This window comes from Coregonus lavaretus, assembly GCF_964263955.1.
Source record: "Coregonus lavaretus genome assembly, contig: HAP1_SCAFFOLD_6631, whole genome shotgun sequence".
NCBI classification, from domain to species: domain Eukaryota; kingdom Metazoa; phylum Chordata; class Actinopteri; order Salmoniformes; family Salmonidae; genus Coregonus; species Coregonus lavaretus.
The window spans coordinates 20,236-29,894 of record NW_028157430.1 but is presented as its reverse complement, the minus strand read 5'-3'; the positions used below and the strand labels follow the sequence as shown (position 1 = coordinate 29,894).

Genomic DNA, 9,659 nt, shown 5'->3' with positions numbered 1-9,659 from the left:
CCAGAAGGCAAGGATCCATTCTCTCCAAAAATCTCACTCCCACCTGGCCAAAAATCATCTTTATCAGCATTGGGATGAGGCTCAAACTCGGCTTCACTGCAGTTAATTACATTTTAAATTTTAGTCATTTAGCAGACGCTCTTATCCAGAGCGACTTACAGTTAGTGAGTGCATACATTTTCATACTGGCCCCCCGTGGGAAACGAACCCACAACCCTGGCGTTGCAAGCGCCATGCTCTACCAACTGAGCTACTCTCACCCTCACTCTCGTCATGTTCAATTTTCTTCTGCAGCATTCCATATTTACTCTTAATATATTCCACTTTCTTTTTGTTGTTGTTGCCAACTTTCTTATCGACCTCAAGGTTCCCTTGAGTCCATCTCCAAATCCGACAACCATTCGGGCATAGGCCTACCCGCCATATTGTCCCAAAAACGTGTCCCTTCAGGACAAAAACTTCACAAGACATTTGTTTGCGCTACCTCATGCCTGAGTTCCAAATCACTTCCAACCACAATGGGATATTTTGAACCTAGACTAAGCTAAAATGTGCATAGTCCAGCCTCCCTCTGGTTCACAGCGTTCATGACACCTACACCTACAAAAGCAAACTACAAATTTACTGTGAATGCATTGCTCTAATAAAATATAAAGCTATTCTATGTTGCAAAAATATTAATCAAGCTGTGGTGAATTTGAAAGTGTAATGAATGAAATTTCACTAGGTGGCGCTGTGTAACTTGAGGTTCATTTAGCTGGCCTTCAACAATCATCAAAGAATAATTAACGTGGTTTGTATACAAATGACTGCTAGCTACCTACAAATTGATACCTAGCTTTTTAAAGTACATTTTCTGTCATGTATGTGTGACGAGTCAACGTAGGGATTTTGTTTTGTTGTATTATTAAGTAAGCAAGCATCCTGTAGGAAAGCAAAGTTCCACTACATACTCAATCATGACATTTTAATTTACAGCTAGCTAGCTACTGTTTTAATGTGGTAACGTTAAAGACTAGGAGTCACATTCGAGCCAAGTGAGTAGGATGTTCTTTGGCTGCTGGTACGTTTATCTCAACAATAGTGAATCACAACCATTTGAAATGCTGATGTTTGACAGTCTGAGCCCACAGTATGTGTGTTGATGTCAAGGTATTTATACTGTTGGACCTTGCTGCTTTTAGCAACGCTAGTATTTACACTAGCGTTGCTAGGAATTAACGTTAGAAGGCAAAAAAAAAAGTATTGCCCGACAGAAGCCAGAAGTTAAATACAATTCAATTTCAACTTACTCTGCCGATTGTCCGTAGGGTTGGTCCTTATGCAAAAAAATAATAATACATCTAATAGAACATAAATGAAAGACTTTCCAAACGTGGGTCTGTTGTAGACCCAATTCCTCTCCATTTACCTCATGTCAAAATAAAAGTCCTACACGTGCGCAATACCTGCACACACAAAAAAAGTACTTGTGGGGACTTTTATTTTGACATGAGGTAAGCAGCTAGGAACTGACCTTGCTGAGCAACTGCATGACCCACGTTTGGAAATTCTGTTTAATTATACAATCCATTTGATGGATTGTATAATTAAACAGAATAAGGACCAAGCCTAAAGAAAAACAACAGATTAAGTTGAAATTGAATTTGATTTAACTAAAGGCAGACTATTCCGTTTTTTTGCTAGTTTATTACCAGCAATGCTAGTGTGTAAAAACTAGCATTGCTAAAAGCAGCTAAATTGGACCTAGGTTGATGTTAACATGCATTGTTTTCTTATTATTGTTCTCCGGGAAGATGATATCCCAGGCGTGCATCTTGTCCTCCAAAGGAGATCACCTCATCTACAAAGACTGCATCCTCCTCCTACAGGCCTGTGTCACTCCTTAGCACCTTATCTAAAGTTGTTGAGACAGATTCGTTTTTAATCAACTTGAAGGACACCTTCTCAAGAACAAACTACTGAGACTGATACTTGTATTATCCACCTTTTTAACCACATCAAGCAGGAAAGTGAGAAGGGGAACTATACAGGATTGGTCATGTTAGACTTGCAAAAAGCGTTTGACACCGGACCATGATATTCTTCTGATGAAACTGAAATGCATAGGTCTAAATGATATAGCAGTGAATTGGTTTAGGTCTTACCTGACCAACAGAACACAAGGATGTGCTGTTCTGTCAGAGGCCAAACAAATATCCTGTGGAGTACCGCATGGATCAATCTTAGTGCCACTCTTATTCCTTATATACTGTATGTCAATGATATGCCAACTGCAATTAAGTGCAAACTCATGCTTTATACTGATGACTCAGCATTATCAGGGAAGGGTATGGCTTACATAGAGGAGACCTTGAGTAAGGAATTGCATTATTTTAGAGATTGGTTGATTGACAACAAAGTGTTGCTACATTTGGGCAAAACAATTTATTTATCCAAGCATTTGTCTATGGAAGGTTTTCATTTGGACAAGATTGTCTAGCTAAGAGAAACCACTCCACTGCCCTCTTGTGCCACCTATGTTACGTTTGTAATTTATTATAAATGTATTAGTAGGTTTACGGATTAGGTGAGTACAACCCTGTTTTATTCTGTCTACAAGGAAGGCAATGAAAGAGCACATGATTCCTGTAATTTGTTCAATTGCATGCAGCTCAGATTTTTTTTGATAGACAAAGATATAGTAAAGGCTGTTTTCAGACAGGTCAAACTGCCAGCTGTGTGTGTGCAGGCGCACCAGCCATGTGTGTTTGTGTTTGTGCGTGCGTGCGCGGACAAAAGAGATGCCTACGAAGGAGTTCGCTTCTTCTGCAGCATTCGTTGTAAAATATAGCGCTTTGTGGTGGTGCTTCGGTTACTGCTACTGCTGGTCAGGTTGTATTTATTTTTTAAGATATGAATGATGTGCAATGAATAAGTTGTTATTTAAGGTTAGGGATGATGTGCAATGTATTGTGCCACTCTTTTGGTATGTCAATATGAATCTAATGTGGTTGTTTGTAATTTTGTCTTGCCTTTTAATCATTAGATGTTTTATTTGTTTTACCATCGAGGACCACTTGGGAAACGTGTTTTAATTAAGAATTTTAAGTGTTTTCCTCTGGGACTACATTAAACATATTGTTGTATATGTCTTTTACCCAAATAAATTCAATTAACTACATTACCAGTCAAAAGTTTGGACACACCTACTCATTCAAGGGTTTTTCTTTATTATTACTATTTTTTACATTGTAGAATAATAGTGAAGACATCAACACTATGAAATAACACATATGGAATCATGTAGTAACCAAAAAAGTGTTAAACAAATCAAAATATATTTTATATTTGAAATTCTTCAAATAGCCACCCTGTCACGCCCTGGCCGTGAGAGGCCTGTTGTCTTTAGTTGGTTTGGTCAGGGCGTGAGTTTCTATGTTATATTTTCTATGTTTCAGTTCTAGGTTGTGTGTCTATGTTTGGCCGGGTGTCATTCCCAATCAGAGACTTTGTGAGTGAGCCCACTCCCTTGGCTGAGAAGCAACCCCACACATGAATGGTCTCAGGATGCTTTACTGTTGGCATGACACAGGACTGATGGTAGCGCTCACCTTGTCTTCTCCGGACAAGATGTTTTCCGGATGCCCCAATGAATTGGAAAGGGTTTTCATCAGAGAAAATGACTTTACCCCAGTCCTCAGCAGTCCAATCCCTGTACCTTTTGCAGTATATCAGTCTGTCCCTGATGTTTTTCCTGGAGAGAAGTGGCTTTCTTTGCTGCCCTTCTTGACACCAGGCCATCCTCCAAAAGACTTCGCCTCACTGTGCGTGCAGATGCACTCACACCTGCCTGCTGCCATTCTTGAGCAAGCTCTGCACTGGTGGTGCCCCGATCCCGCAGCTGAATCAACTTTAGGAGACGGTCCTGGCGCTTGCTGGACTTTCTTGTGTGCCCTGACGCCTTCTTTGCAACAATTGAACCTCTCTCGTTGAAGTTCTTGATGATCCGATAAATGGTTGATTTAGGTGCAATCTTACTAGCAGCAATATCCTTGCCTATGAAGCCCTTTTTGTGCAAAGCAATGATGACGGCACGTGTTTCCTTGCAGGTAACCATGGTTAACAGAGGACGAACAATGATTTCAAGCACCACCCTCCTTTTAAAGCTTCCAGTCTGTTATTCTAACTCAATCAGCATGACAGAGTGTTCTCCAGCCTTGTCCTCGTCAACACTCTCACCTGTGTTAACGAGAGAATCACTGACATGATGGCAGTTGGTCCTTTTGTGGCAGGGCTGAAATGCAGTGGAAATGTTTTTTGGGGATTAAGTAAATTTTCATGGCAAAGAGGGACTTTGCAATTAATTGCAATTCATCTGATCACTCTTCATGACATTCTGGAGTATATGCAAATTGCCATCATCAAAACTGAGGCAGCAGACTTTGTGAAAATTTGTATTTGTGTCATTCTCAAAACTTTTGACCATGACTGTATATATACAGTATATGTGTGATTGGATGTATAGACAACATGAACAGTATATGGATAGAATATCTAGTATATCTGAAGAATAGTATATGTACAGCAATAGTTAAATAGGATAGGCCTTGACTAGAATACAGTATATATATATGAAGTGGGTAAAACAGTATGTAAACATTATTAATGTGGCCAGTGTTCCATGACTATGGACAGCAGCCTCTAAGGTGGTAGAGTACCTGGGTGGTAGCCGGGTAGTGACTAAAGTTCAGGGCAGGGTACTGGGCGGAGGCCGGCTAGTGGTGACTATTTAATAGTCTGATGGCCTTGAGATAGAAGCTGTTTTTCAGTCTCTCGGTCCCAGCTTTGATGTACCTGTACTGACCTCGCCTTCTGGATGGTAGCGGTGTGAACAGGCTGTGGTTTGGGTGGCTGAGGTCCTTGATGATCTTCTTGGCCTTCCTCAAATCAAATCTTATTTGTCACATTCACGTGTTTAGCAGATGTTATTGCGGGTGTAGCGAAATGCTTGTGCTTCTAGCTCCGACAGTGCAGTAAGCTCTAACAAGTAATATCTAACAATTTCACAACATATACCCAATACACACAAATCTAAGTAAGGAATGGAATTTAAGAATATATACATAGACGGACAAGCAATGACAGAGCGGCATGGACTAAGATACAGTAGAATATTATAGAATACAGTATATACATATGAGATGAGTAATGCAAGATATGTAAACATTATTAAAGTGACTAGTGTTCCATTTCTTAAAGTGGCCAGTGATTTCAATAGGCAGCAGCAGCCTCTAATGTGCTAGTGATGACTATTTAATAGTCTGATGGCCTTGAGATAGAAGCTGTTTTTCATTCTCTCGGTCCCAGCTTTGATGCACCTGTACTGACCTCGCCTTCTGGATGATAGCAGGGTGAACAGGCAGTGGCTCGGGTGGTTGATGTCCTTGATGATCTTTTTGGCCTTCCTGTGACATCGGGTGCTGTAGGTGTCCTGGAGGGCGAATAATTTACCCCCGGTAATGCGTTCGGCAGAACGCACCACCCTCTGAAGAGCCCTGCGGTTGCGGGCAGTGCAGTTGCTGTACCAGGCGGTGATACAGCCTGACAGGATGCTCTCAATTGTGCATCTGTAAAAGTTTGTGAGGGTTTTAGGTGCCAAGCCAAATTTCTTCAGCCTCCTGAGGTTGAAGAGGCTCTGTTGCGCCTCCTTTGACACTGGGTGCTGTAGATGTCCTGGAGGGCAGGCAGTGTGCCCCTGGTGATGCGTTGGGCAGATTGCACCACCATCTGGAGAGCCCTGCGGTTGTGGATGGTGCAGTTGCCGTACCAGGCGGTGATTCAGCACGACAGGATGCTGTCAATGGTGCATCTGTAAAAGTTTGTGAGGGTCTTAGGGCCGAAGCCAGATTTCTTCAGCCTCCTGAGGTTGAAGAGGTGCTGTTGCGCCTTCTTCACCACACTGTCTGTGTGGCTGGACCATTTTAAGATTGTCAATTATGTGTACGCCGAGGAACTTGTGGATGGGGGCGTGCTCCCTCTGCTCTTTCCTGAAGTCCACGATCAGCTCCTTCATTTTGTTGATGTTGAGGGAGAGGTTATTTTCCTGGCACCACTCCGCCAGGGCCCTCACCTCCTCCCTGTAGGCTGTCTCGTCGTCGTTGGTAATCAGGCCTACCACTGTTGTGTTGTCAGCAAACCTGATGATTGCATTGGAGATGTGCGTGGCCACGCAGTCATGGGTGAACAGCAGTGGAGGCTGCTGAGCGGAGGACGGCTCTTAATAATGGCTGGAATGGAGTAAATGGAATGGTATCAAACATGTTTGATACCATTTAATTCACTCCATTCCAGCCATTATTATGAGCCGTCCTCCCCTCAGCAGCCTCCACTGGTGAACAGGGAGTACAGGAGGGGGCTGAGCACGCACCCTTGCGGGGCACCTGTGTTGAGGATCAGCGTAGTGGAGGTGTTGTTGCCTAACTTCACCCCATGGGGGGCAGCCCGTCAAGAAGTCCAGGACCCAGTTGAACAGGGCGGCGGTTCGGACCCAGGGCCCTAAGCTTAATGATGAGCTTGGAGGGTACTATGGTGTTGAAGACTGAGCTGTAGTCAACAGCATTCTTACATAGTTATTCCTCTTGTCCAGATGGGATAGGGCAATGTGCAGTGCGGTGGCGATTGCGTCATCCGTGGATCTATTGGGGCGGTATGCAAATTGCAGTGGGTCTAGGATGTCAGGTAAGGTGGAGGTGATATGATCCTTAACTAGCCTCTCAAACCACTTCATGATGACAGAAGGGAGTGCCACGGGGCAATAGTCATTTAGTTCAGTTACCGATAACATGGTGGAGCCATGCATGTGATCAGTATCTCCTCCTTAACCTATACTTCCTTTCTGTCCGTTCCATTTCTCTCTCTGTCCCTAGACATTTAAATTGGATACTTACGTTTTAAAGTGTACCAGGACAGAAATATAATTTTGGGTTTTATATTTCTATAAGGATATACTGTAAGGATGATATATTTATAAATGGTCATTAACTGATTAAATTCCCTCACTGTTCTCCAGGGAGTCCTGATGAAGGCAGACATTGAGGGAGAGATCAGAGTGAAGTGTTACATGCCAAGCTGCTCAGGTGAGCTTTCTTCTTTAAAGTCTTAATTTTGAATGATGTGCTGTCAGAGGCAAGTACAACCTTAAATAGGTTCTGAATCTTCCATGCCTAACCATTTTACATTCTCAAATTCTCCTTTCTCCTCACTTTCTCCCCCTTTCCTCCTCTTCTCTGAAAACGAACTGTTATTGGCAGAGAGGTTTGGAACTCTTTCTTATTGGTTTATTAAATAATTTACTGCTTGGTGATGTCAACAGGCAGGCCAAAACTCCATCCCATCAAAACAGGCTGAAATTACAGGAGGTCATTTCAAACAGCTCTTACACTAAAAGGGCGTTATCATCATTTTCACAATTTCACAGTATTGTTCCAACCTCAGTGTGGAGATGTATATAAAACTCAGGAAAATCACGTTTGACTGCACTGGGCCTTTAAAACATATCATTCCCTGCCACAGCATTAATTGTCATAATGGATGTTATTGACCTTTAGTTGTACTCTCAACCTTATTGTGGAAGAGCACAGTCACATCTCCCACTGACATCAAGGCATTACACACAAGTCTGTGTTATCTGCTCTTTCCTCTCTGCTCTCAGGCTATGGGGCAGCTGTTCATGTGGATGAGTGCAGCTTCCACCAGGCTGTCAGGCTGGATGAGTTTGACACCTACAGAATCCTGAAATTGTGTCCCAGCCAAGGAGAGGTGCTCATGGAATTCACTCAATCACACACACACACACTACACCAAGACTTGTATCTCACTGTTACATAAACAAATGTATTCTCTCTCAAAGTTTTTCACACACACTTTTTCGCTCTCTAGCAAATAGTGATGACCTGCCCACAGTCCCTCCATTCCGTATTTTCCCTTCTATAGAGAGGGACAGTGGTGGCAGGTACAGAACCCCTCATCATTCAGAACACTGTTCATTCCTTTTGGGTAGAGAACCCTTTACCAGAACCATCTCATATGGTATAACACACAGATTTCACTTCCTCTTACTAATGATGACAACTGTCATTTTAACTTCCCCATTTTACTAACTTGAGTGTTGGGAAATCAAGTCTTTAAACATCCCAACCACCACCCTCAACACACACTTGCTCTTTCCTGTAGGTTATTGATGTACTTGAAGCTGCGGTGTGACCTGCCCCCAAAGAGGTCAGTCCTCCAATAACAGGGAATGCTGATATGCATGTACATTATGTTGAGAATGTAGAGTTTGCATGTAGCATATGTGGTAGTCATTGAACACTTGATAATACTTTATGATGTACTTTATAATAGTTAAATGTAGTCTGTCAGTGTGATTATCCTTGCCTTCTCTGATTGGACTGCAACGTAGGTCACTCTTTGTCAAGGAAGCAATCTCTTCTCTTTTACAGCGCTGCTATTAATGTTTATATTACAATACCGGTCCCCAAGGGCTCGCTTAGGTGAGGAGAAACTCCTTTCTCTATCTCATGTTCCCTCCATCCTTCTCCCGGTCTCTCACCATGTGTACCCCCTCAGTACATAACAACCTCCCGCTCCTCGCTCTCTCCATCTCTTCTCACCCTCTTTGTTTTCCAGTCTCTCTCAGGAGTTGAGAAGCCCGGACCAGAGTGCTGAACTGCAGCCAAAAAACAAGGCTGTTCACTGGGAGAATCTCACTTCCCAGGGGGTGCCCAGCTCTCCGCCCTGTTCAAGGTGACTAAACATTATCAGCACAATAGCAGATAGCAGGTACTGGTAGTGTGAGGGTATAATAGGTCAGTTTCAGTGACGCTGATGTCAGGAAATCAGGAATGTCTTATCATTGAGGAAGAATCATATCTCTGCATACTTGTTTGCTATAGATCAGATAGATTGTAGATCAGATCGTTAGCTATAGATCAGGTTCTCAAAAGCCATTAGCCATTTGCAGGTCGCATAGAGCAATGAGGCATATGCAGACAGCATTATATGATTAACATACTTCAGTGGAAACTTAGCAAGTGCAAAATAATCCTGTTGTTCAAGGTACATTATTTGACCCTAATAGACATGTAATAGATAGACAACTATGCAAATGATTGACCAACATGCTGAGCACTTCCTCTCTCCCTGTACATTCAGCTGGAGGTCCCTGGCCTTAGCTCTGCCTCATTACAGGAAGTAGGACCAGTCAGTCTGAGCTTTGAGCTGCTTAAGTACACCTGCACAGGACTGCAAATTAGATTCCTCCGCCTGTCCCCGATACAGCCTGGACCATTGTAATGCTGGGTCCGCTACGTGACCCATTCAGACGCATATACCATCCGTATCTGATACGGACATACAGCGCACACAGACACAACATTGATCACTCAGACTCTGGTCTACTCTCAATATGGATGTGAACCCTGATCTTGACTGCCTGAAAAAGTGAAGGGACTTTTGTATGACATGTTTATTCTGTGTATTGGAGTGACCCAATACAAATGCATCTACTACACCAAAAAGCTACCCCTACATTATAGTATTGTCATTATATTATGTCATATGGGAAATAATGCAGGAAAATCTATGAATATGAGTAGAAACATTCAGCACTCCTCCTG

The 9,659-nt window shown here is 42.7% G+C and overlaps 1 pseudogene across 1 annotated transcript; it reads left to right on the top strand.

Annotated features, from left to right (window-relative positions):
* Positions 1 to 1,796: 1,796 nt before the first annotated feature.
* On the top strand, positions 1,797 to 9,387 carry LOC311125435 (AP-4 complex subunit mu-1-like; annotated as a pseudogene). Its single transcript has 8 exons — positions 1,797 to 1,877; positions 7,052 to 7,118; positions 7,694 to 7,850; positions 7,928 to 7,993; positions 8,215 to 8,259; positions 8,484 to 8,534; positions 8,671 to 8,787; positions 9,196 to 9,387. The product of its transcript is annotated as an AP-4 complex subunit mu-1-like (transcript).
* Positions 9,388 to 9,659: the final 272 nt, after the last annotated feature.